The sequence below is a fragment of the Symsagittifera roscoffensis genome, chromosome 4 (assembly GCF_963678635.1).
Source record: "Symsagittifera roscoffensis chromosome 4, txSymRosc1.1, whole genome shotgun sequence".
Classification (NCBI taxonomy): domain Eukaryota; kingdom Metazoa; phylum Xenacoelomorpha; order Acoela; family Convolutidae; genus Symsagittifera; species Symsagittifera roscoffensis.
The window spans coordinates 31,119,947-31,142,193 of record NC_087065.1 but is presented as its reverse complement, the minus strand read 5'-3'; positions in this window follow the sequence as shown (position 1 = coordinate 31,142,193).

Sequence of the window (22,247 nt, the reverse complement as noted above, 5' to 3'; positions counted from 1 at the left end):
CAGGACATAATAGGAAAGCTAAACCTTATTCTCCTTCCAGAAGGCTGTCTTCCACCCTTCACCGTTGTTCGCAACGGCCTTGCAACTATTGTAGCGGCACAATAGTTGCAACTCGGAGCGGTCTCTGCTTCTTCTGCTTTTTCTGATTCCGATTCTCAGTTTTTCCGTTGTTGTCGTTTGTTGCAACTATCGTTGTTGTGTGTCTATTTCAGTTTTTTCTCCAAAATGGCTGTTTTTGACGTTTCTTAGAATTATTACGTCATCAATTCGAATTTTTAAAATTTAGGAATTTCCGAAACCTTCAGCCTTCACGATTTGTCCAATCGTCCGAATAACGCTCTTATTCCTTCAAAACCGCCAATTCGGAAGGTTTGCTGCTAAAAACTCGAAACTGCTGCATTTGCATTTTTGTCCATTCTGGTCGAATGTCACAACTACATCACTATAGCCTTCCAAAATCTCTCACTAATTCTGCACTTTCAAGGATATGACTTAGGATAAAACTTTTTTTCCGACTTCCAATGTCAATGCCCCGATTTAAAACTTTTCACCTAGGGTTAAAAAGTGTTAGTTTGCAGGACAGTCCTGCCAACCAACAAGCTAAAATTATCCTACTAGGCTTATTCCCTTTGGAAATTTAGTTGTTATTTGTCCTGAATATTAAAACAAAGGAACTCTGTGGTTCAAAAGAACAATGAAATAATCGCCCTCTTCAAGAGATTACCCAAGACTTTCATGTCACCACAAAGTGATCAATCGTCCTAGTTGATTAAAAACAACCATGCAGGCTGGAATATTTAAATACACTCTTCACTCAAGCTTTTCTAAATAAATAGTAAGTGTCTCTAAAGCCACTAACTAAAATCAAAATGGAAAGCTATAAATGTAACAAACTCTTTATTGTTCAAAATTCAACTTTATGTTTTCTTTCAGTTTAAGTTACAACTTGGTTGCTTTGTTTCTCATTTGAGTATTTTGTCACATACAAAACATTTTTGAGTTTTGACTTCTTTTCTTTAGTCACTTCTTTGTTTCTTCTTTTTTCGTCGTTTAGAAGTTCTAAAACTTCTAAGTTTTTCTAATTTCTTTCTTTTTGCATCTTGTTTTTCGGCCATTTCTCAATGTTCCATCTCCTCCTCCTGCGACATTGACTCCGCACTTTCAGTTTCTGTGTCTTGCAACACGTCGGTGGCTATCCTGACGCTGTTGGAAGCAGTCCTCCAACACTTCTGCTCTTCTACTCTTTGTTTGCTACAAGGTAGGGGATCAACGTTAGATTCTCTGTTTCGGCAGAAGCTGTTGTGGAGGCACAACGTCACGTTTCTCTCCAAATCTTCCTTCAACATCTCTTCCTTCTCCCTTCCATTACACTCACTAGTCCTGGAAGTTCTCTTTACTGGGGTGGTCACTGCAATCCGATGAGTTACAAAAGCTCGCTTGAAAGCTCCTGCACCAATGTCCAGCTGATACGCACTGTACACTCTGCTGTGTTTCGACATATGCTTTTTGGCATACTCGTACAACCATGCAGTCGTGTTGGCTCTAAACCATGGCATCAGACGTCTTCTGGCCCATATCTTTTTCACTTTCATCGAAATGTTCAAGATTTTGCACATTATCTCAAAAAGATCTAAATCTTTTGGACAATCCAATTTCTGCAAATGTTCTCTCGTTGGCGCCTCCTATCTATTGTTCTCTTTCACATGAGCTGGGGAGCTTTCACCTGCCTGAACATCTTAACATATTTTCCAATGGGCGCCTTCATCGTCAGGAATCTTCCAAGTCTCTCTTCTCATTTTCTTTCGTCATGATTCAGTTTCACGTCTTGTAACGGTCTTGCATTCACTGGACCCATCGTATTGTTCGAGGGCAGTCCCTCTAAATCGGCAAACCTCAAGGCAGCTGTAGAGCTGAAATTTATGCCAGCAGCGATTAACCAGTCCACGCCTGTTATTGAGCACAGTCCGTTGACAGACAATCTCGCTCCGCTCAAAATCCTCATGGCATCTGCTGCAAAGCTCACCGTCTGAAGGTTCAGTTTTATCAGATTCTCCTTGTACATGCGCCAGGGAGAAGGTATGGGCCTCGACCACATCAGAGAGCTCCTGTTGGGACGTCGCTCTTCTCGACTGGTACTCGTCGTCTCTGATCTAGTATCCGATCTAGAGGTGCTGGTCGTTTCCGCTGTCGGGTTGACAGGCCCTAATCTTCGTCTAGGATTGATGGTTCTTCTCAAGGGCGCTTCTCCCAACCAATCTTGTACGTCTTTCTTTGCCCTGGCTCGCTAGAGCTTTGCGGCCTATAGGTCGTCACGGCTGGGACCGTTCCGAAACGTTTACTATCTTAATTACTATTAAGATTGCTATCTTAATTTTTGTACCAAAACGGATACAAAACTTGTTAACGATACCCAACAGTCGATTGTTGTTGTCGTTGAGCCCCTTCTTGTCGCTCCTTGTACTGCTTGCCGGATCAATCTTCTCCCAAGACCCCTCCGGATTGAGCGCAAATCAGCAGACCCTTCCGGATTGAGCGCAAATTAACGTGCTTAAATACTCAAACAACCCTACATTACAAGCCTCACAAACGGGCTACAAAAATGATTGTAACGATCTGATTGATATAAATGCCTGTAACAACAATATATCTGTCAGCAACAAACGGGAGGGTCGGATCACACCTTGTGTGGGGGGATGATTTCTACTGAATTTTTTTTTTGCTGTTTTTGGTTTTTTCGGTTATTTTTTATGTTTTTTTTGTTTTTCGTAGGTACTATACTTCTTTTTGTTTGGTTTCTTGTATATCTTTAATTGTTTTTGGTCACGGACAACTCGGGAAATGACGGGACCGCGAATCTCCCCACCCTTCTTGGTTCGTGAATTTTGGTCTTAACTAGGTTAAAAAGCTATTCACGGTAATCCGGAAGGCCGTTAAGGGCGGTTTTGGCCTATTAAGGGCGTTAATAAGAGCATCCACTCGGCGCGGAGTGCTCGTTGACGGTTCTGCGGGTCATGATGTTAAAAAATAACACCCAGGAGCGCCATAAAAACATCTATGTAACATTCGCCCGGAGGATACATATCGACGGAAAATAAAGCTAGGTTCTAAGACGACTGGCCAACGTCTAAACAAAGCACTACATGCTTTTCACCGTCTCTACCAAGCCAGTTCTTTTGGTGGTCTTTTCAACATCGGGTCGACAAAAACGTTGCTGTTCTCCGGCTTCGACCAGAATGCTCAAATTAACTTAATTACATGCAGAAATAGTGAGCTCATGGCTGGGTCTCAGTATCACCAGACCACGAGGTCACTCCTAAAATCAGGGCTACTACTCTTTATTGAATCATTATTGTTTTTGCTCAGTAGATAAAAATCATCATCTCCATCGAAGATGGATCAACCCTTGCCCCCAACTCCTAGCTTCTCATCCTTGCAAAATGAATTCAGATGTTAATTAAATTCAATTCAGGACATAATAGGAAAGCTAAAAGTTTATGTAAAATAGTTTCAGTTCAAATCCCGGGTCCCCTCCGGATTCTTGAGTCCGGGGAAATAAGAATCTTATTCTCCTTCCAGAAGGCTGTCTTCCACCCTTCACCGTTGTTCGCAACGGCCTTGCAACTATTGTAGCGGCACAAAAGTTGCAACACGGAGCGGTCTCTACTTCTTCTGCTTTTTCTGATTCCAATTCTCAATTTTTCCGTTGTTGTCGTTGTTGCAACTATCGTTGTTGTGTTTCTATGTCAGTTTTTTCTCCAAAATGGCTGTTTTTGACGTTTCTTAGAATTATTACGTCATCAATTCGAATATTTAAAATTTAGGAATTTCCGAATCCTTCAGCTTTCACGATTTGTCCAATCGTCCGAATAACGCTCTTATTCCTTCAAAACCGCCAATTCGGAAAGTTTGCTGCTAAAAACTCGACACTGCTGCATTTGCATTTTTGTTCATTCTGGTCGAATGTCACAACTACATCACTATAGCCTTCCAAAATCTCTCACTAATTCTGCACTTTCGAGATATGACTTGGGATAAAACATTTTTTCCGACTTCCAATGTCAATGCCCCGATTTAAAACTATTCTCCTAGGGTTAAAAAGTGTTAGTTTGCAGGACAGTCCTGCCAACCAACAAGCTAAAATTATCCTACTAGGCTTATTCCCTTCGGAAATTTAGTTGTTATTGGTCCTGAATATTAAAACAAAGGAACTCTGTGGTTCAAAAGAACAATGAAATAATCGCCCTCTTCAAGAGGTTAACCAAGCCTTTCATGTCACCACAAAGTGATCAATCGTCCTAGTTGATTAAAAACAACCATGCAGGCTGGAATATTAAAATATACTCTTCACTCAAGCCTTTCTAAATAAATAGTAAGTGTCTCTAAAGCCACTAACTAAAATCAAAATGGAAAACTATAAATGTAACAAACTCTTTATTGTTCAAAATTCACATCAATGTTTTCTTTCAGTTTCAATTACAACTTGGTTGCTTTGTTTCTCATTTGAGTATTTTGTCACATACAAAGCATTTCTGAGTTTTGACTTCTTTTCTGTACTCACTTCTTTGTTTCTTCTTTTTTCGTCGTTTAGAAGTTCTAAAACTTCTAAATTTTTCTAATTTTTTTCTTTTTGCATCTTGTTTTTCGGCCATTTCTCAATGTTCCATCTCCTCCTCCTGTGACATTGACTCTGCACTTTCAGTTTCTGTGTCTTGCAACACGTCGGTGGCTATCCTGACGCTGTTGGAAGCAGTCCTCCAACACTTCTGCTCTTCTACTCTTTGTTTGCAACAAGGTAGGGGATCAACGTTAGATTCTCTGTTTCGGCAGAAGCTGTTGTGGAAGCACAACGTCACGTTTCTCTCCAAATCTTCCTTCAACATCTCTTCCTTCTCCCTTCCATTACACTCACTAGTCCTGGAAGTTATCTTTACTGCGGTGGTCACAGCAATCCGATGAGTTACAAAAGCTCGCTTGAAAGGTCCTGCACCAATGTCCAGCTGATACGCACTGTACACTCTGCTGTGTTTCGACATATGCTTTATGGCATACTAGTACAACCATGCAGTCGTGTTGGCTCTAAACCATGGCATCAGACGTCCTCTGGCCCATATCTTTTTCTCTTCCATCGGAATGTTCAAGATTTTGCACATTATCTCAAAAAGATCTAAATCTATTAGACAATCCAATTTCTGCAATTGTTCTCTCGTTGGCGCCTCCTGTCTATTGTTCTCTTTCACATGAGCTGGGGCTTTCACCTGCCTGAACATCTTAACATGTTGTCCAAGTGGCGCCCTCGTCGTCAGGAATCTTCCAAGTCTCTCTTCCCAATTTCTTTCGTCATGATTCAGTTTCCTGTCTTGTAACGGTCTTGCATTCACTGGACCCATCGTATTGTTCGAGGGCAGTCCCTCTAAATCGGCAAACCTCAAGGCAGCTGTAGAGCTGAAGTTTATGCCAGCAGCTATTAACCAGTCCACGCCTGTTATTGAGCACAGTCCTTTGACAGACAATCTCGCTCCGCTCAACATCCTCATGGCATCTGCTGCAAAGCTCACCGTCTGAAGGTTCAGTTTCATCAAATCATCCTTGTATATGTAGCAGGGAGAAGGTATGGGCCTCGACCACATCAGAGAGCTCCTGTTGGGACGTCGCTCCTCTCGACTGGTACTCATCGTCTCTGATCTAGTATCCGATCTAGAGCTGCTGGTCGTTTCCGCTGTCGGGTTGAGAGGCCCTAATCTTCGTCTAGGATTGATGGTTCTTCTCATGGGCGCTTCACCCAACCGATCTTGTACGTCCTTTCTTTGCCCTGGCTCGCTAGAGCTTTGCGGCCTATTGGTCGTCACGGCTGGGACCGTTCCCAAACGTGTTTCTAAATTAGGAGGCACAAAGGTTGAAATTGCCGGTTTATTCGATGTTTCTTCCTTCTTAAGCACTCCCGTGTCAAAGAGTTCTACTTCCATTTCATCTAATCGCTCTTGGAAGACTCTCTTCAACCAGGCTTGTCCCTCGATGCTATCAAAGTGGATGCCGTCAGTAGTCAGTCTGGCCTGATCCATAGCTCTCAGCTCGTGCTTAATATCCATAAGGATCATCAGTCCAGCATTTGTGACTCGCAAGATTCCTTAGGATGTTGTTCCACCTGATTGCCCTTCATTGTGTCTTCTCCCTGTTGCTGTCAACATCTTCGTGCTCCTTTGTACATTGCAGACGGTCAGTATCGCGCAGTAGAATCTCTGCCAGAGAGTAGTAAATAGGCACACCATCATTGACTCCCATAGTGCCTCTTCCTCATCTGAGCTTCTCGATATGTTGTTCGTCCCTACTAGGATCATTACGTTAGGAATTCTCCCTGGCTTCATCAGCTCCACCATCCGAAATAACTGGGCTATCGTTGCGCCCCCAAACGCTATCACCGTAGTGATCCAGGAAGTCCTTAAATTTTGGAGCACTCTGACCAAGCTGTCCCCCAGTATCAGATGTGATGTCCCAAGTGGCGGTTGCTGCATGTTTACTGCTGGGCTCCAAGTTGATCGATTGACGCAGGCTCTCGGATCCGTATTTGGAACTCCTGTGAAGCTATACTTCAACTGGTTGTTCTTCTGCACGTCAATCACTCGGGACACTTTGTTTGCCGGCTTCTCTCGTATCTTTCTGTCTGGGACCCTAGAGCTTCTTGTTGATGATGTTGCATTGCTAACTCCCTCTCTGATCATCACGTCTTAGGAGAGTTGTACTCTGCCCATGTCATCGATTGTTCCATAGGGTGCAGTCACCCCGGAACCTGGCGCATTCCTGTTGGCAACCAATCGTCCTGCTGTTTCTATCAGCTTTCTCACCGTTTGCTCCACTACTGGGTCAACAAGGGTGTCACTCGGGTCCGGGATTTTCACTCGACCAGTTGTAGTCGGGAGTCGCGTTTCTGTAGTCTGACTCATTTCTCGAGGCGTCAAGAGTTCCATCGGGGACTGCCCACGAGGAATATCCCTTGTAGGTATCACTTTTTCTACGGCTGTCGTTAACGACAGACACTCCGATCGCTGCTTGTATTCTCGCCTCAAGTGCCCTAGTTCTTCACCCTGCTTCTTGTTACAGTCTTCAAACAATTTCTTCCACATGTCCCTATCTTTTTCTATACTGAGCATGGTCTTGGTCATCTCGTCCAGCTCCCTTCTCGTCTTTTCCAGTTCGTCTTTTGTCCCATTTAGATCTTGCATGGTTTCGTTCGTTTGAACTTCCTCTTCCACTCTCGCCCTCTTTGGTGGCACAGCTTCTCTCAGTTGTGAACTAGACGAGGCAGCCTCGCTGTTCATTTCCTGATGCATCCTCCTCAGTCCAGGCTTAGGCTGGTTGGCAAAAGCATCTCACCTGGCTGGTAGGTCCTCGAACTTCCCAACCCAGGCTCAATCGCCAAGTCACTCCCTGAGAGAGCCCCGTTTCTCCACCTCATCACTCTCATGTTCGGGCGGTCTAGTACTCCCCTGTCTCCATATGCTGCTGTCAATAAGACTTCCGTGGGGCGGTCCCCACGGTTATCATGCCCCCAGATGTTTATTGAGGCGGTCAGCAACATGAATACCTCCGCGTCCTCCAGAGCGAATCTCGATCCATTAGCTTCCGATTGATCGCATCTACCGTCGGTCCTACATATTCCTCTGCCAGGTCCATCAATTCGTCCAAGTTGAAATTATCCATTCTCTTTCAGGTTTGATTCTGTTATTGATTCAAAGATTTGAACTCAAGTGAGTAATTAAACGATCAATCAGAATCTAGAAAAGAGGTCACGAATATCACACTTGTCAGTTTTACACTAATTCCTTGTTAAAATTTTTTTTTAAAACAGTCATATAAAAAAGTTTTGATCCCGAAATTTTTTAAAACCAATCAGTTTCTAAAATTTTGGAGTTCGTCCTAAGATTGGACAGTCCAAACTTTGGATCTATTCCTAAGATTGTCATTCAGTTATTCATGGTCACTAATTCCTTCTTACCCAGGGTCTTAGTAACATAACACACAACATACATAACACACATTTCACATACAACACACATTTTAGTATGACGTCTTCCGGCATGCAACTTGAACTCAGCCTATACTTGAATAATATTTCTTATGTAAGTATACTTTTATATTAGTCTCGGAGAATATTACGTCTATCAGTGCATACAACTCCCGTGGATGCAGTCGTCCTTGGTTCGGATCATACACTGGAAGTGAAAGCTCCTTCACTTCCCTTTCCACAAGGAAGTCCCTCAATCTCGTCAAAGACAAGACTAGATTTTCCGGGTCCACGTGCCACTTCTCCACCGCCCTCGTCACCAAGAAGCATAAGTACATTCCCGGTATCTGTGTCGCCGCTGGAGGCAAGGCTGCTACGCCCCCTATTCCTGGTCTTTGCTTCCAAAGGAATTCTATGTTTTTATTTTCTCTCTTAAAACTCATGTCTGCTGTGATTGCTATCGCACATGTTCTATTTGTGAGTATGAAGTCGGTATCTGTTACTAGTATGCTACTTGAATATTTATTTCGTAAGCTAAAATATGACTCAACTACCCTCCCTATTTCCGGTTTCTTAGGGTCCTCGTATGTTTCTGCTTCTAGATCACCAGTCTCTCTTGCTATTCTTAATTGTTTTATTAACAAAATTTCAGTGTGGATAAGTCCTACCCCCACTCTCCGGACAAAAATAACCATCGACGTCCCCGTCGATCGCATACCGGGTATCAAATGGAAATTGGAAGCCGGAATGAGTAATGGTCCTTCCTGGGCAGCCCAGGAGGGATCATCCCTTTCAGTTTTTACGTATCTCAGGCTCCCACCATCTACATCTTGAATCGTGACACTGGTCTCCTTTGGGTCCGACGTCATTTCGTTCAGCCATTCCAAGACACGCAAACTCGTCAAGTCTTGTTCATATGACTGCTGTTGCTCGTCGTCGAATTCTACCTCGGGTTTGGACCGGTAATCGGCCCACTCCTCGTCGTGATCATCGACTATGTCAATGCCCAGTGACACAGTTATTTCTTCTAGACCCACTACTTCTTCCATTATCTTCTTCAGATCTATCCTGTCCACTAGGAAGTCGTCACTGTAAGGGTTATATTTCTTCCTGGATCTTGTCCTGTCGTTCTGTCGAGTATGTATCGTAAACGGAAGACCCGGTTCAAAATTCTTGGGGGCCTCCATTTGTTCGGGGTCATGCCAGTCCTCCTCTGCGTAGGGTAAGGTTTCTTCATCTGCTTCGATCACTTCATTGGGATCTAGGTCCAGTGGTGGACTTTTTCCTTCCTCTACGAGCTCATTTTCATCGATCTTTTCCCTGGTGCCCTTCTCCTTGACCTCACAAGCAGGGTCCATCATCAGATAATCTCCTTCTTCCATGTCTGCAGGTATACACTAGTCTTCTGTCGATGGGTTGTGTAGCTTAATTTTCTCGTAATGAGCGGCTCGGCCAGTACTCAGTCTAAAATAGGACCCCTCCGGATTGGCAAAATGGGACCCCTCCGGATTGGTAAAAACAAGACCCCTCCGGATTGGCAAAATTGGGACCCCTCCGGATATGCAAAAGTAGGACCGCTCCGGGTTTGCAAAATTATAACCGTCCGGATTGGCAGAATTGGGACCCCTCCGGATTGGCTAAATTGGGACTTCTCCGGATTGGCAAAATTAGAAGACCCCTCCGGGTTTGTAAAAGTAGCCTCTCGGAAGCTCGTGCACCAATGTCCAGCTGATACGCACTGTACACTCTTCGAAAAGAGCTTTTTGGCATACTCGTACAACCATGCATTCGTGTTGGCTCTAAACCATGGCATCAGACGTCTTCTGGCCCATATCTTTTTCACTTCCATCGGAATGTTCAAGATTTTGCACATTGTCTCAAAAAGATCTAAATCTTTTAGAAAATCCAATTTCTGCACTTGTTCTCTCGTTGGCGCCTCCTGTCTTTTGTTCTCTTTCACATGAGCTGGGGTGCTTTCACCTGCCTGAAAATCTTTACATGTTGTCTAATTGGCGCCCTCGTTGTCAGGAATCTTCCAAGTCTCTCTTCTCAATTTCCTTCGTCATGATTCAATTTCACGTCCTGTAACGGTCTTGCATTCACTGGACCCATCGTATTGTTCGTGAGCAGTCCCTCTAAATCGGCAAACCTCAAAGCAGCTGTAGAGCTAAAGTTTATGCCAGCAGCTATTAACGAGTCCACACCTGTTTTTGAGTACAGTCCGTTGACAGACAATCTCGCTCCGCTCAACATCATCATGGCATCTGCTGCAAAGCTCACCGTCTGAAGGTTCAGTTTCATCAGATCATCCTTGTATATGTACCAGGGAGAAGGTATGGGCCTCGACCACATCAGAGAGCTCCTGTTGGGACGTCGCTCCTCTCGACTGGTACTCGTCGTCTCTGATCTAGTATCCGATCTAGAGGTGCTGGTCGTTTCCGCTTTCGGGTTGACAGGCCCTAATCTTCGTCTAGGATTGATGGTTCTTCTCAAGGGCGCTTCCCCCAACCGATCTTGTACGTCCTTTCTTTGCCCTGGCTCGCTAGAGCTTTGCGGCCTATAGGTCGTCATGGCTGGGCCCGTTCCCAAACGTGTTTCTAAATTAGGAGGCACAAAGGTTGAAATTGCCGGTTTATTCGATGTTTCTTCCTTCTTCAGCACTCCCGTGTCAAAGAGTTCTACTTCCATTTCATCTAATCGCTCTTGGAAGACTCTGTTTAATCAGGCTTATCCCTCGATGCTATCAAAGTGGATGCCGTCAGTAGTCAGGCTGGCCTGATCCATAGCTCTCAGCTCGTGCTTAATATCCATAAGGATCATCCGTCCAGCATTTGTGACTCGCAAGATTCCTTAGGATGTTGTTCCACCTGATTGCCCTTCATTGTGTCTTCTCCCTGTTGCTGTCAACATCTTCGTGCTCCTTGGTACAGTGCAGACGGTCAGTATCGCGCAGTAGAATCTCTGCCAGAGAGTAGTAAATAGGCACACCATCAATGACTCCCATAGTGCCTCTTCGTCATCTGAGCTTCTCGATATGTTGTTCGTCCCTACTAGGATCATTACGTTAGGAATTCTCCCTGGCGTCATCAGCTCCACCATCCGAAATAACTGGGCTATCGTTGCGCCCCCAAACGCAATCACCGTAGTGATCCAGGAAGTCCCTAAATTTTGGAGCACTCTGACCAAGCTGTCCCCCAGTATCAGATGTGATGTCCCAAGTGGCGGTTGCTGCATTTTTACTGCTGAGCTCCAAGTAGATCGATTGACGCAGGCTCTCGGATCCGTATTCGGAACTCCTGTGAAGCTATACTTCAACTGGTTGTTCTTTTGCACGTCAATCACTCGGGTAACTTTGTTTGCCGGCTTCTCTCGTATCTTTCTGTCTGGGACCCTAGAGCTTCTTGTTGATGATGTTGCATTGCTAACTCCCTCTCTGATCATCACGTCTTGTACTCTGCCCATGTCATCGATTGTTCCATAGGGTGCAGTCACCCCGGATCCTGGCGCATTCCTGTTGGCAACCAATCGTCCTGCTGTTTCTATCAGCTTTCTCACCGTTTGCTCCACGACTGGGTCAACAAGGGTGTCACTCGGGTCCGGGATTGTCACTCGACCAGTTGTAGTCGGGAGTCGCGTTTCTGTAGTCTGACTCATTAGTACTCCCCTGTCTCCATATGCTGCCATCAATAAGACTTCCGTGGGGCGTTCCCCACGGTTATCATGCCCCAGATGTTTATTAAGGCGGTCAGCAACATGACTACCTCCGCGTCCTCCAGAGTGAAGTCTCAATCCATTAGCTTCCGATAGATCGCATCTACCATCGGTCCTACATATGCCTCTGCCAGGTCCATCAATTCGTCCAAGTTGAAATTATCCATTCTCTTTCAGGTTTGATTCTATTATTGATTCAATGATTTGAACTCAAGTGAGTAATTAAACGATCAATGAGGATCTAGAAAAGAGCTTACGAAAATCACAATGGTCAGTTTTACACTAATTTACTGTTAAATTTTTTTTAAACAGTCATATACAAAAGTTTTGATCCTGAAATTTATTAAAATCAATCAGTTTCTAAAATTTTGGAATTTGTCCTAAGATTAGACAGTCCAAACTTTGGATCTATTCCTAAGGTTGTCATTCAGTTATTCATGGTCACTAATTCCTTCTTACCCAGAGTCTTAGTAACATAACAATAAAATAACATAGCACACATATCACATACAACACACATTTTAGTATGACGTCTTCCGGCATGCAACTTAAACTTAAACTCATATTTGAATAAAATTTCTTATGTAAGTGTACTTGTATATTAGTCTCGGAGAAGATTACGTGTATCAGTGCATACAACTCCCGTGGATGCATTCGTCCTCGGTTTCGTATCATACACTGGAAGTGAAAGCTCCTTCCCTTCCCTTTCCACAAGGAAGTCCCTCAATCTCGTCAAGGACAAGACTAGATTTTTCGGATCCACGTGCCACTTCTCCACCGCCCTCGTCACCAAGAAGCATAAGTACATTCCCGGTATCTGTGACGGCGCTGGAGGCAAAGCTGCTACGCCCCCTATTCCTGATCTTCGCTTCCAAAGGAATTCTATGTTTTTATACTCTCTCTTAAAATCTGCTGCTAACGCTGTCTTAAAACTCAAGTCTGCTGTGATTGCTATCGCACATGTTCTATTTGTGAGTATGAAGTCGGTATCTGTTACTATTATGCTACTTTATTATTTATTTGGTAAGCTAAAATATGACTCAACTACCCTCCCTATGTCCGGTTTCTTAGGATCCTCGAATGTTTCTGCTTCTAGATCACCAGTCTCTCTTGCTATTCTTAGTTTTTTTATTAACAAACTTTCAGTGTGGGTAAGTCCTACCCCCACTCTCCGGATAAAAAAAACCATCGACGTCCCCGTCGATCGCATACCGGATATCAAATCGAGGTTGGAAGCCGGAATGAGTAGTCGCCCCTCCTGGGCAGCTCAGGAAGGATCTTCTCGTTTCGGTTTTTACGTATCTCAGGCTCCCACGATCTACATCTTGAATCGTGACACTGGTCTCCTTTGGGTCCGACGTCAGTTCGTTCAGCCATTCCAAGACACGCAAATTCGTCAAGTCTTGTTCATATGACTGCTGTTGCTCGTCGTCGAATTCTACCTCCGGCTTGGACCGGTCATTGACCCACTCCTCGTCGTGATCATCGACTATGTCAATGTCCTGTGACACAACTATTTCTTCTAGACCCACTACTTCTTCCACTATCTTCTTCAGATCTATCCTGTCCACCAGGAAGTCGTCACTGTAAGGGTTATATTTCTTCCTGGATCTTATCCTGTCGTTCTGTCGAGTATGTATCGTAAACGGAAGATCCGGTTCTAAATTCTTGGGGGCCTCCATTTGTTCGGGTTCATGCCAGTCCTCCTCTGCGTAGGGTAAGGTTTCTTCATCTGCTTCGATCACTTCATTGGGACCTAGGTCCAGTGGTGGACTTTTTCTTCCTCTACGAGCTCATTTCCATCGATCTTTTCCCTTTCAGATAATCCCGTTCTTCCATGTCTGCAGGTATACACTAGTCTTCTGTCGATGGGTTGTGTAGCTTAATGTTCTCGTAATGAGCGGCTCGGCCAGTACTCAGTCTATAAAAGCGTCCCTCCTGGTGCACTTACGTAATCATGAAAAGTCCTCTCCGCTTTTTAGGAGCTTTTTTGTTCCTTTCGGTGGTATAACGTTCTGAAAAACCCATACGTAGTCTCCTACCGAGTAAGCTTTGGCACTAGCTGCTTTCTTGTAGAATCTTTTCCTCTGCCTTGCCTGTGCCTGCTGAGTATTTCGTCTACATAAGTCGTTTAACTCCTGTTGACGTCTAATCACATCCCTTACATAGACCTGTGGTGACGTTTTCTTACCCTCAAACTCTGGGTAGAAGAAGGTCAGGGGCAAAGACTTCTCGTGTCCGATTAGCATCATGTGTGGACTAACTCCGGTGGTGGAATGTTGCGTGCTGTTATAAGCTCCCATCACCTGTGGAAGGTATCTGTCCCAATCGGTCATCTCCAGTTCCTGTTTCTCATCAGGAACTTTTTCATCTAGATCAGACTCCCCATCTTCTCACCTTCCTTATCCTGGTCCTCAAAGGTAACGATTTTCTTTTGCGTATCGTTCCCCTGTTCTTTCCGTCTGTATGAAGTACTGGTTAAAACCTCGTGGGGTATTGAGGATACTAGTTGCTGAACTATTGTCCTACAATCCCTCTCGTTTTCTTTGTGTTGTCGTCTTGACGGCATGATCTTCACCTTCTCACTGACTGTCACTGATGCCATAGCTGCTGCCCACTCGGGGTCATCTCTGGTCACTTCTCTCTCTAACACTCCACCCAGCATCCGCATCCTTTGCGGTGTGACCTGCACTGTTTTATCCAACAATGAGAGGCTGTTAATGTTCATGCGAGAGAGTTCCTGCTGGACCAGGTTTGAGCGCAGTAACAGGTCCAAGGGCACCGAGTCCTTCTTGGATAGAATCTTTTTCTCGGCTGCTTTCTCTACAGGTAACTCAGGATGTCCTGGGATTGGATGTCCAGACTTATCCAACCATCTCGTCAAAGGAAGCGCTTCATAAGTTTCATTGTCCAGAAACGAGAATCCTTCCTTGATTTCTTCCTGATTGGCTTGCTTCTGTTCCAATCTTTCATAGAACTCGGTTTTCTCGCTGAGGGTGTCAGCATACTGGTGTTTGTCACGCATCCTGTGCTCGATTATCATGTGGTAGCCATCTAATCTCACTATCCATCTACCAATATAACTCTGATTCATCGAGTATGTCTTCATAGAGGATAACGCTCTGTTGTCGACGCGTAACCTGAAGGGAGCGCTCCCCAAGTACGCGCGGTACTTTTCCACAAACGTGATCACTGCAAACATTTCTGCCTTCGGTGCACCATATTTCATCTCGGTGTTACTTAACACCTTACTGCCATATGCAATGGGACGGAGAACTTTTCTTTCATTCCATTCCTGCTCCTGATTCAGTATTCCTGAGATGGCTACTACTGATGCGTCTGTGTCAAGAACATACATGCCCTTTTCTGTAGGCATGCCTAGCACTGGCGCTTCGCACAGTTCCCGCTTTATGTTCTCGAAGGCAGTTTGTGCTTCTTCGTTCCATTCGAACTTCTTTCCTTCGTTGCGCATCAGCTTCTGCATGGGATACACCTTGTCTGCATACCCTTTTATGACCTCACGGTAATAATTGGCAAACCCTAGGAAGCTCATGAGTTGTGTGTCCGTTCTAGAAGCCTTCCACGTCAGCGCAGCCTCTACTGCTTCCGGGTCCGGCCTCAAACCATGCCTCTCCGTCATTCTTCCTAGATACTTGATTGAATCCCTCAGGGTTTCACATTTCGATGGTTTGCATTTCAAGCCTGCGCCTTTCATGCATCCAAAATCCTCATCGAGCCAATCAATGTGGTCTTCCAGTGTTGTTGTTGCTATGACCACGTCATCCACGTAACACATCACAAGATTCCCGTACTTCTTCGTCACTCTGGTCAAAGCCGAAAGGCATCCTCTTCCACTGGTACAACCCCAATTCACATGCGAATCCTGTCTTCTCTCTGTCCTTCTTCCGCAGAGGGACCTGCCAGAAGGCAGAACCCAAGACCAGTGTGGTGAAGAATTTGGCATCAACAAGTTTAGAGAGACTCTCGTCTATTCGCGTTATCGGGTACGCATCTTTTATTGTCAACGCGTTCAAATAGCGAAAGTCGCAACAAAACCTAAACTGTCCCCCTTTCTTTTTCGCCATTACCACCCCACAAGCCCATGGCCATTTCGAGGGTTCTATCATGTCGTAATCGAGCAACATTTCTACTTCCGCTCGGCACGCCTCCGATTTATGTGGCGTCATTCGTCTTGCGCCTTCGTTGTGGGGAACGGCGCCTTCCTCAAGTTCGAGTTCGTGTTCGACGAAGTTACAGCAACCGATATCCGCCCTATGTTTTGTAAAAACATCCGCGTTCCGATTTAAAACCGCCCGCAATAATTCAAAATCTCCCTCACCTATTTTCCCTTTTAAGTGTTCTATTTCTGGCAAAACCGGTTTGTCAGCTTTTAAATCATATGAAGAGGGGCATTCCGGAAAATTCGAGCAGCTCGACAAACATTTTATGAATAGATTTTAATTCATTAATCCTTTTCAAAGTTTTCTCTTTATTGGCATGATAGGGACAGTCTTTCACACTATATCTCTTCAAGTTTTGTGTCTCTTCATAGTCAGTCCTCACCGGCAAAGCGTAATCAAGTTTCTTTCCACGCTGGATTGAAACCGTGGTGTCCAGTGTGTTCAATCAAACACTGACACACAGTCGGTTTCGAGTTACCGAGAAGATCCGGCCTAAATTTACTGAACTTTGACTATTTGGATTCGGTACCAAACAAACCTGTTTACTATCACTTAACGAGTTCAAATTTCTCATTCTAAAAATCTGTCCCGGTTGTAGTTTAACCTTTCTGTCTAAAAAGATTGGTACCTTGTGTTCATCTATTATTATCCTATTAACTGGTTTCTTAACATACTTCCGGTCCGAGTTTCTCATCCTTATTATGCCGTTGTTCAAGTCAATCATCACGTCGAAATTCTTGACAAAATCTCTGCCCAAGATGAACTGGTCGGAGTCATACAAGTTCTCTACCATCAGGAAGCCCATCCAAAGATCCCGTCCTCCCATGTGGAGGACCGTTATTGGTGTCGATCCGGCTACGTAAACATCTCTTGGATTGGCTGCCGTAGTCGGAGATTCGTCGGAATCAGGTCTTCTCTCGTGAAGCCCATTTTTTCCCAAGTTTTCATTGATATCACGCTCACTACCGCTCCTGTGTCCAGAAGCCCTGTGACTTCGATTTTCTTTCCATTGGTGTCGAGCAGAGGTGCAGTCACATCTGCTTCGTATCCAATGTGAACCGCGTCTTGCTGCATCATGGCGTCATGGCCTATCCTACGGAATTTGAATTCTTCACCCAAATAGATCTATCCTATTTGGTCACTGTCTGTTGTCTCATATGTACTAGTGTAGATGATAATTTCATCCACGTTCAGAATCACTTGATTCGGTCCATAGACTTCCACGTAGCGCCCGTGAAGCTTCTTTATTCGAGTGCCCCCTGTTGTAAGTAGTGCTCGCACAGCTCATGACTCAGTGCGTGGCTCCATCTGTCTCAGATAAACTGCACATGTGTCCAAATGCATCAAAGTGAACTCCGATGGTTCACTCAGATTTCTGATTACCTGGTGTCCCGCTTCTGATATTATTGATTGTATTTTACTTCCTTGTGGCACCATACCGAACCTCGCATGACTCCTGTTCCTGTAATCACCTCTTCCAGTCGCATGTGTAACTTGCGTCGGTCGTTCATTTGAGGTCTGTCTGTTGCCAGTTGAACTTCCTCTGATGTTTGGGCCCCATGTTCTATTACCCCCTGTGACATAGCCTGATGAACTGTCCCTACCTCTAGTGGATCCATATGTCCTTCTCCTATTCTGTTGGTCATTGAAGTTTACCCTCGGCTCCCTGCTGGGTCCTCCCGAGTTCGATTCCCCATCTTTTGGTCCACTCTTGCTGCCTAGTAGCCCGTCCAACCTATCCATGATAGCCTGAGTTCGCCTCTCCATCATCGCATCTATCTTTGTGTCAAGAGTCCCAAGAGTCTGCTCTTGTTGAAATCTCAAATTCTCCAACCGTAACTCTCTTTGTTCTTAACCGTAACTCTCTTTGTTCCGCTTCCCTTGTCATTCGCGACAAGTTCTTCGCCAAGTGTTCATCCGTTCTTTCCTTCAAGCGTTTTTTGCTTCTACTAAGTTCTTGTCTATTACAATTTGTTTCTTCCCGCAGACTTTCTCTCTCGACGTGGACTGCCCTTTCTAGTTCACCCATTTTTATGGACATCTGTTCATTCTGTTCTTCTACGCTGCACACTATGTTGGTCAAGGCTTCTTCAATTGACACTCCGTTATCCACTAGTGACGTCACAAGTGGCGGTGTCACCCTGTCGATCCCAGGTAGCTTGGTGCTGGTGGAGATTTGGGCTTTTATTCTCTGCCTCGACGTCTTTTCATTATCCACCTCTGGATCCGCCGATGCGTTGCTTAGCCATGTGTTTCTATTCTCCCCAGCTCGCTTTTCCCGATTCGTCATAGTCACAAAGTCTGCTGACTGGCCTGATGTGTTTGTGGTTTTGCTTATTGTCCTCACTACACCAAATTGGTCCATGGTGCCAGTCGCTCTGTCAGTGTATGCTTCATTCTCCTGAGTCGAACTATTGAAGCTGACTCGAGATCCAAAGCCAACTTGCTCGTCATTGCCCTCTTCTTCTTCCTGGGATTCTCCTTCATCGCCTGTACCCGCTCCCATGGTAAATGGAAAGATGTTCCCGAAAGTGTTTTTCACTCTTTCTGAAAACGATGAGGACGTTGCCTGTTTCTCCGTCACGCCTGCCATCATGGTGTTGTCTGTGGGAGATCTTCTAGTTGCCACAATTTCAGTAGAGATGTCGGACAGTTCCGACATCTCCTCTCGGTCCAGTGTCCCGGTGGAAGTTACAAAATCTTGGCCTTGTTCTACCGGAGTAGATTCACTCGCCAACCTTCTGTTTCCTCTCCCCTCCGGTCCATGTATTTCCAGGTTCTCATCCATGGCCTGGTCCGGTTGGACCTCCACTTGTAGCATTGCTTTTCGCTCTTCTGAGGACTTTTGACTTCTGGTCTCAACCATTCTGCCTGGAACCGTCTCCCCTTTACCGGTCCGAGTTCGTATGATCCTTTCCACAAAAGGGTCGTTCATTGCTTTTCTCTGTTTCTCCGGTATAAATTTCCTTGAGCTATCACTTAGTTTAGGTTTCCTTGACTTGTCTAAACTCATTTTTGATTTCTCACTTCTCACTGCCTATACACTCAATTCGATTGCTAGTGTCCTTTTAATCTGACTACTGATAATAATGACACATCAAAAAAAATTCCGAAAAATTTCTATTAAATAGTGACCACGAATTCTTGTATGTTATCACAGTACGGCGTGTATACAATTCATTCACAATAATCGATTATTAGTTATAAAATATGAAGCTAGCACAGTATGATGACTTCAGTCTATTCAAAAGATAGTGTTCTCACTATCCAATCAAGCACAAATATTATTAATTTAAAACCAAAAATAACAAATATAAAAGTTTTTTCTATGAAAAACGTATGTGCTTTTTACTTTTAGTCAGTTGCAATAAAATAGTCGAACTTGTTTCTAAAGAAAGAACTTTCCCTGCTTGGTGCTGCACCAAACAGACAAATTTGAAGGCAGTAATTTTCTCAAGTGGGAGTCTATTGCACCCAACGAGTCCTGTGTTACCTATCTGCCTTCAGACTGCCCGAGCTAGACCTACTAAAATCCTCAGGGCAATCACTTTTCTCAAAAACGTTTTGGATTTCAAATCACACCAATGAGTTGCACACTCTTGTTCAATTTAGACTAAGTGTCGCGAATATCTGAGTTTAGACCTGTTTTGTTTTAGTTTGATTTTTATTAAATGCAAGTTACCAGTGCAGTCACTGGTTCCCAGACTATCTCTTAATAACCTAATACCTTTAACTACTTCTTTTCTGTTGTCTTCTTAAGTCTTGACAAAACAATACCCCTCCAGATTGACAAAAATAGGACCCCTCCGGATTGGCAAAAATAGGACCCCTCCGGATTGGCAAAATGGGACCCCTCGGGATTGACAAAAACAAGACCCCTCCGGATTGGCAAAATTGGGACCCCTCCGGATTGGCAAAAATAGGACCACTCCGGGTTTGCAAAATTAGACCCGTTCGGATTGGCAAAATTAGGACGCCTCCGGATTGGCAAAATTGGGACTTCTCCGGATTGGCAAAATTAGAAGACCCTCTGGGTTTGTAAAAGTAGCCTCTCGGAAGCTCGTGCACCAATGTCCAGCTGATACGCACTGTACACTCTGCTGTGCTTCGACATGAGTCGTGTGGGCTCTAAACCATGCAGTCGTGTTGGCTCTAAACCATGGCATCAGACGTCTTCTGGCCCATATCGTTTTCACTTTCATCGAAATGTTCAAGATTTGGCACATTATCTCAAAAAGATCTAAATCTTTTAGACAATCCAATTTCTGCAATTGTTCTCTCGTTGGCGCCTCCTATCTATTGTTCTCTTTCACATGAGCTGGGGAGCTTCCACCTGCCTGAACACCTTAACATTTTTTCCAATTGGCGCCCTCGTCGTCAGGAATCTTCCAAGACTCTCTTCTCAATTTCTTTCGTCATGATTCAGTTTCACGTCTTGTAACGGTCTTGCATTCACTGGACCCATCGTATTGTTCGAGGGCAGTCCCTCTAAATCGGCAAACCTCAAGGCAGATGTAGAGTTGAAGTTTATGCCAGCAGCTATTAACGAGTCGACGCCTGTTATTGAGTACAGTCCGTTGACAGACAATCTCGCTCCGCTCAACACCCTCATTGCATCTGCTGCAAAGCTCACCGTCTGAAGGTTCAGTTTCATCAGATCATCATTTTATATGTGCCAGGGAGAAGGTATGGGCCTCGACCACATCAGAGAGCTCCTGTTGGGCGTCGCTCCTCTCGACTGGTACTCGTAGTCTCTGATCTAGTATCCGATCTAGAGGTGCTGGTCGTTTCCGCTGTCGGGTTGACAGGCCCTAATCTTCGTCTAAGATTGATGGTACTTCTCAAGGGCGCTTCCCCCAAACGTCCGTTCTTTGCCCTGGCTCAGAGGAGCTTTGCGGCCTATAGGTCCTCACGGCTGGACCCATTCCCAAACGTGTTTTTAAATTAGGAGGCACAAAGGTTGAAATTGCCGGTTTATTTGATGTTTCTTCCTTCTTCAGCACTCCCGTGTCAAAGAGTTCTACTTCCATTTCATCTAATCGCTCTTGGAACACTCTGTTCAACCAGGCTTGTCCCTCGATGCTATCAAAGTGGATGCCGTCAGTAGTCAGTCTGGCCTGATCCAAAGCTCTCAGCTCGTGCTTAATATCCATAAGGATCATCCGTCCAGCATTCTGACTCGCAAGATTCCTTAGGACGTTGTTCTACCTGATTGCCCTTCATTGTGTCTTCTCCCTGTTGCTGTCAACATCTTCGTGCTCCTTGGTACAATGCAGACAGTCAGTATCGCGCAGTAGAATCTCTGCCAGAGAGTAGTAAATAGGCACACCATCATTGACTCCCATAGTGCCTCTTCCTCATCTGAGCTTCTCGATATGTTGTTCGTCCCTACTGGGATCATTACGTTAGGGATTCTCCCTGGCTTCATCAGCTCCACCATCCGAAATAACTGGGCTATCGTTGCGCCCCCAAACGCAATCACCGTAGTGATCCAGGGAGTCCTTAATTTTTGGAGCACTCTGACCAAGCTGTCCCCCAGTATCAGATGTGATGTCACAAGTGGTGGTTGCTGCATGTTTACTGTTGGGCTCCAAGTTGATCGATTGAAGCAGGCTCTCGGATCCGTATTCGGAACTCCTGTGAAGCTATACTTCAACTGGTTGTTCTTCTGCACGTCAATCACTCGGGGCACTTTGTTTGCCGGCTTCTCTCGTATCTTTCTGTCTGGGACCCTAGAGCTTCTTGTTGATGATGTTGCATTGCCAACTCCCTCTCTGGTCATCACGTTTTGGGAGAGTTGTACTCTGCCCATGTCATCGCTTGTTCCATATGGTGCAGTCAGCCCGGAACCTGGCGCATTCCTGTTGGCAACCAATCGTCCTGCGTTTCTATCAGCTTTCTCACCGTTTGCTCCACTACTGGGTCAACATGGGTGTCACTCGGGTCCGGGATTGTCACTCTACCAGTTGTAGTCGGGAGTCGCGTTTCTGTAGTCTGACTCATTTCTCGAGGCGTCAAGAGTTCCATCGGGGACTGCCCACGAGGAATATCCCTTGTAGGTATCACTTTTTCTACGGCTGTCATTAACGACAGACGCTCCGATCGCTGCTTGTATTCTCGCCTCAAGCGCTCTATTTCTTCACCCTGCTTCTTGTTACAGTCTTCAAACAATTTCTTCCACATGTCCCTATCTTCTTCTATACTGAGCATGGTCTTGGTCATCTCGTCCAGCTTCCTTCTAGTCTTTTCCAGTTCGTCTTTTGTCCCATTTAGATCTTGCATGGTTTCGTTCGTCTGAACCTCCTCTTCCACTCTCGCCTTCTTTGGTGGCACAGCTGCTCTCAGTTGTGAACTAG